Raw genomic sequence first — 6,325 nt, forward strand, 5'->3', positions numbered from 1 at the left:
AAAAATGGAAAACTGAAATTGACATGAAGGAGCACTTCCTGAGACTGAGAGGGTGACAAGCCACTGACTAAAGTGTCTTTTCTGGGAGTGAAAGGAGGTCCCTGGCTGCAAAATAAGAATGCATTGCTAGCATGCTTTTCATTCCCAAGTCTTTAGATTGGCGTTGGCTGTGACCCTTCGCCACTGAAGAGTGAAATGAAATTGCTCATCTGTCAAAACCCCAGAAGTCCCACAAGAGCCTGGCTTCTCTCTACACAGTTCCTCACAGAGGTGGCCATTTGCCACGTGGTTTTAGAGTCTACCCACCAAATGCTTTCCTCAGTCACCTTAGCTCCTCCTTTCATTTCGGCCCTCTTGGAAACTGCAAAAGATGGTGAGTGAATGCAGCAACCAGCCTGCCAAAGCACCTCTGTACACGGCTACCCTTCCCTCAGAAGACTGGCTTCTGGTGACAAAGAAAAGATCAATGTAATTTAAAGAAACCCCTCAGAATGGTAGCTGGAGGAGCAGCATTTTGTATTAGGTAATGAGGCTAATGTGTCCTTAAAATGTTAAGTTGCTGTGCTTCTTAAATTCAAATTCATTTCTGATGTAAATGCAGAAGATGTAAATATGGAGAAGCAATGTGTGGTGTGTTTTTTAAATTTTTATTTAGAGCTCATTCTCACAGGAAGTATTAGAAAAAAAATGATTTTATTCTGGAAGGTTGGGGAGGTCATTATTTCTAGGACAGTTCACAGGGAAGGTTCCGTGATGAGCACTGGCCTCATAAGACTGAGGGAAGGTGAGATGATTTTTCCCCCAGACTAGAGATTGTAGGGGACCTTGTCCTAATTGTCCTGGTGGTTATTTCATAAATCTTGATTTTCAATTTTGTCATCTGGAAAATGAGCGTGGGGGAGTGTATTGCTTTCGAGGTAATTAAAGAGTGCACTGACAAGTGAGCATTAACATTTCAGTATTTAATTAAATCTGGCTGAGAGGAAGCTCTGATTCCTAAATCACTGGGTTTCTCTTCCTCCTGCTCATGGAGGTGCGAGAGTGTTCTCGTATAGTCTTCCACAGAAGAGGGTCTCACCATTCTTTTCTTTTTGAGGTGTTGGAAGGAGCAGAGTCAAAGCTTTAGAAAAAAAAATGGAAGCAACAAAAGGAAAAGACCCCCACAAACACCATGCATTCATCTCTTAACTGTTCCTCCATTAGTTACTTAGTCTAACAGTTTGGACAGAATTCTAGGAGAAATCAGTGCTCTAAAACCGGGCGGTGACACAGAGCGCTTAAGCGAGTGAGTTGTACAGAGCAGTTAGCTGAAGTTTCATTTCACACTCGGTTCGTCAAAGGGACTTGTGCCATCCCTTCCTAAAGCTTTTGCTTGTTAACATTGGCCTTTGAATTTTCAGCACATAGCAGCAAACCTAGCTCTAAGCACCTCATCTTCATTTACGTTCCGATCGCCAGACAAGGGGAAAGCTGTTATTTCTGTGAGAGAATTGATGGATTGTGTCTGGAATTTTGAATGTGTCTGTAACAGATTAACTTTCCTTTTCCGATACCAATACTTCATGTTAAAGCAATTAAACGCGTTACCCAAAGAAGCTTGAATCGCCGTTCCCTGGCCATCTTTGTCTTCATAACAGACCAGATGAAAGCCACCACAACTTTAAAAATAGGAGCACCAGAACTGAAGATCTATTTTCTTCTCTTCCCATCTAGCTCTTGGCAAAGTATCTAAAACTTGATTCCTGAGTGCGGATTGGCTGCCCCTGTCTGGAATCCCAGAATTCGGGAGGTAGAGGATGAAGAATAGCAAGCTTGAGGATCTCATAGCTACACAATGAGATCTGATCTCAAAAACAATAAAATAATAAAATAAGGGGAGTGATTCCTTCCGATGATTCTCTGTTTTCTTTGGCATTGTTGGGAATTTCTGGTGTTTAAAGTTGGAAGAAATATCTACCCTAAGAAGGGAAAGAAGGACCCTTGTGTCATTGGATCTAGCCTGCAGTGCAAGGTTTGGACATGTTAGTCATCACCACATAGACTGACAATGGCCACCATGGCCTGCCTTATACCACAAGTGTCTGCAGTGACAACCGTGGGCTCTGCCCCTGGCCTCCCACATGGGTGTGCTTTCTCCAACGTTAATATTACGATCTTTTTCTACCTTGTCCTCTACTGTACTGTTTCTTCTGCCTTCTATCTTAGTGCTGGCTCTTCACTTTCTCTAGGTGCCATCTTGAAGGTCATTGCTGCCGAAAGGACATTGCCCATTTCAGACAGCCCTGGTACACATACCCTCATGACTTGCTCCATCATATTCCTCCACGTCCTCCTCTCTCCTCCTCCTCTGTGTTCTCCAGAGCACCCAGTACAATATTCTGTGTATGGCCGCCTGTGTTTGACCCTTCCCTCCCCTAACTTGTCATTTTACAAGAGCAGCAGGCATGTCTGCTCTCTTCTTGGGCTTTTCTCCAGGGCTGAGAGTGACACTGGGGCCCTAAAGGTGGGCCAAGATTTTTTTGTTGGGCAACATTTTAAAGAAAGATCTCATTACACATATTTATTTTGGTTTTGTCTGGGGCTTCTGTGCTGGGGATAGAGTCCTCAGCATTGTGTCACTAAGCTGTCCTTCCTTCTATCCTTCCTTCCTTCCTTCCTTCCTTCCTTCCTTCCTTCCTTCCTTCCTTCCTTCCTTCCTTCCTTCCTTTTCTCCCTCCCACCCGTCCTCTCTCCCCCCTCCTTCCTTCCTTCTTTTTCCTTTTTTTTCCCTTGAGATCTCACCATGTAACTCTGTCTGGCGTAGAACTAACTATGTAGACCAGCATGGCTTCAGACTCACAAGAGACCTACCTGCTTTTGTCTCCCAAAGTGCTGGGTTTAAAGACATGTGCCACCACATGTAGATAAAGTACATTTCTTAACTATAAGTATGCTGAGCTATCAGAATATAGTAAGCATCATCAGATTGAGCAAAGCCATCTAAATATGCATATGTATTATGGATTCTACATTGAAAAGGGCACCATATCAATGGACTGGTTCTTGTAGGTATAGAAGAAATTGGAAAACTAATGAAAGGATGCCTCTGGGAGGTCATTGGCTTCATTTATTCATTCTATAATTCTTTTGGGTCCTGTAAAACCATTATAGGGCACAGAACACATCCCAGAACCATGGTGTGGGTTATTGAGCAGACCACACTATGTAAGTTATTAACAGTGATGTGAAATGAGGTATTGTCAAGACAGATGCCAGGGAAGTCAAGGGGAAGGCTCTGATGTAGATTCTGTTCTCAGTCAAAGAGTATAATCAGCATCTATACCTTGACCTTTCCCGAGTAACAGAGGCATGAAAGCAAGAATAAATTCATAACTACACAGGAAGAACACAGGACTGTCTCAAGGCACACTAAACAGAAAACAAAAGCACCACATCTCCCACACCTAGTCAGTGTACGTGTCTTCAGACTCCTGGCCAGTCATGCCGTGGCTCTTTGGGAAGAAAGGACTCCCTTCTAGGATTGTTGCCACAGGGCAGCAAGGACTGAGGGCCCTTGCAAAGGTCAGGTGTCTCCCAAGGGCTGGTACATTAATTCATGATGTCCCCAGATGAGCCTGTAAAGGATGTACTGTTACTATTTCTAATTTTACAGATGAGATGACTAAAACATACAAAGAGAAGCAATTTGTCTAAGATTTATCAGTAAGTAACAGAGCCTATCATTGACGCTCAACACGTGACCCATGTGGCTATGGAGAAATGGCTCTCATCTCTGAGGATCTATCTGTCTATCTATCTATCTATCTATCTATCTATCTATCTATCTATCTATCATCTATCTATCTATCTATCTATCTATCTATCTATCTATCTATCATCTATCTATCATCTATCTATCTATCTATCTATCTATCTACCAATCTATTTGTCTATCTGTTTATCTCCTCTATCTCTGCTCTAGCTAAAACACTTAAGCATACACTCTACCACTGAGCTATATCCCGAAGCCCTGAGATCCTGATGTTAAAGGTGGATGTTTGGGGCAGCCATCTCAGTAGATCCTGTTGTCTCTAGAAGCAGAAAACTCGTGTCAGATGTGAAAGAATAATTTAAGGCTAGTGGGACATTAAAACACATGATAAACATGAGAGAAAGTATGTGTAATGATCCAGGTGTGCTTCTGTTATCTATAAAGCAAGAGCCAGGTGGATGTGTGGCTCAGAACAGACTGCATTCACAATTTCCTGAACAGGGTCCAGCTGTTATCTTCTGCTGCACTCTGAAAGGTTCCTGGACTTCAGCGCTTGTCCCATGGGCCCTGCACACTGGGAAAGGTTGTGCAATAGATCAGAAAGGACACAGATATGAAAAGTGGCAGCCCTGGGTTTAGATGCTGGCTCTTCCACTTATTAACTGCGCAGGTGTTGACAAGGGACTTCACCTCTCCATTCCTCTCTTTCCTTATCCGTAGCATACAATTAGTAAGATTCGCCACCCAGAGCTGGCCTTAGTTTCTTTTGCTGTTGTAAAACACCCTGACAAAAGTAACTTCAGGAAAGCAGAGCTTATTTTAGTTCATAGTTCCAGGTACAGTCCATCATGATGGGGATGTACAAGCAGTAGGAGCTTGAAAAAATTGACATGACACTCATGGTCAAGAGCAAAGAACAATGAATTCCTACATACGTGCGTACTTATGTTCGGCTCTCTTTCTCTACTCTTACACAGTCAAGAATCCCCTGGCTAGGGAATGATGCTACCCACAGTGGATAGATCTTCCCATCTCAATTAATGTAATCATAATAATCTGTTACAGGCACTCTCAGAGTCCCCTTCCTAGGTGATTGTTGATTTGATCAAACTGTTAATTAACACTAACCATCACAAGACAAAACTGATGAAATAGAGCTGTGAAAATGCTTAGCATATGGAGGGTTCCCAGATAAGTGTGAGCTTTCTCTTCCCCCAAACTGGACCAAATCCTTACCTATGCATAAATTAAATTATGCTTAAAATCTTCTTTCCAGTGCTAAGGATTGAAACAAAAATCTTTTTTTTTTGTTTGTTTGTTAGACAAACTTCCTAAGCTTTATTAGAGAAGGGATGGGAGGAGGAAGTTACTCTGTTGAACAGATTGTATCATGAAGCTCTGAAGCCTGGGGATGATGGAGCTGGAAAGTGAAGAAGGCTTTGAGAAGGGATCCTGCACAGGAAGAGGTGAAGTGCACCAGTCTCAGAAGCGGCCATGCCGGTGGTCTGGGGAACGACATCGGTTTCTTTCTCGGGGACGGTGGCCTGTATGGGATCTTGGAGGTGACCTATGCCCGGGTCCTCGCCCATAGAGCTGCCGGCGCAGGTTCCGGGATATGGGTCGCAGGTGCATAAAGTTGCAGAAGCCACCTCGGGTACACTCCCCCATTTCATACTGCCGGCAGCAGGACTCACGAAAGTCAGTGACAGGAGACAGCTCAGCATGCACAGCCTGCGGGTTGAACCAGCGGTTATTGAGTTCAGCCACAGCCCGCTCTGCATCCACCTCCCGGCGGAACTTAACATAGACATTGCCCACGAGGTGGTCTCCAAGGTCGTCACACACATTCATTTCTTCAATCTCTCCGTACTTCTCCTGCAGTTCTGTGAATACCTCCTCAAAGGAGTTCTCATAGTGTTCTTGCACCTCCACGTCGCTCACGTGACAGTGTGATCCATCTGCGGTTTGGGCCGTGTTCTGTGGATTCCAGTACGAGTTTGAGTAGCACTGTGGTCTGGCTGAAAGTCGGTTTGTTGTGAAGTCGGGAGCACTGGTCCCCGTGCCGGCAGGCTCCGATCTTAAAGCAAAAAGAGCAGTTAACCTTGTCCTTCTCAGTCCCGAATATCGAAGCTAAACATTCAGCCATTTTTACCTGAACACTCCAACGCTCCTCGAAACAAAAATCTTAAACATAGGAAAAAGGAGGGTCAGGGTGTTGCTCAATGGTGGACTGTACACTGATGTGGAAGGTACTGACTTTAATCCCTAGCATCATAAAAAAAAAAAAAAAAAAAAAAAAAAAAAAAAAAAAAAAAAAAAAAACACCAACAAGACACAAAAAGCAACTTTGCATGATGTGCAAGTAAGTGTTCAGCAGAAGATGTGGAACACATGCATTTCCTAATTTACATAATCTGTGCATAGGAATGGAGGGCATTGGGCAGAATACTAATTCTGCCGCTGAAATCTACATCAGACTATTTTCCCACCAGGATTATTGGAGGTTCAGACCCAGGCTTAGTGATGCATGCATTTGATGAGTGATGATGGAAGACAATGCCCACCCTGGCGGTG

The 6,325-nt window shown here is 43.7% G+C and overlaps 1 pseudogene; it reads right to left on the reverse strand.

Moving 5' to 3' along the window:
* Window positions 1–5,050: 5,050 nt before the first annotated feature.
* On the reverse strand, window positions 5,051–5,905 carry LOC102913567 (splicing factor U2AF 26 kDa subunit pseudogene; annotated as a pseudogene).
* Between the last annotated feature and the right edge of the window lie 420 nt (window positions 5,906–6,325).

The sequence above is a fragment of the Peromyscus maniculatus genome, chromosome 11, assembly GCF_049852395.1.
Source record: "Peromyscus maniculatus bairdii isolate BWxNUB_F1_BW_parent chromosome 11, HU_Pman_BW_mat_3.1, whole genome shotgun sequence".
NCBI lineage: Eukaryota > Metazoa > Chordata > Mammalia > Rodentia > Cricetidae > Peromyscus > Peromyscus maniculatus.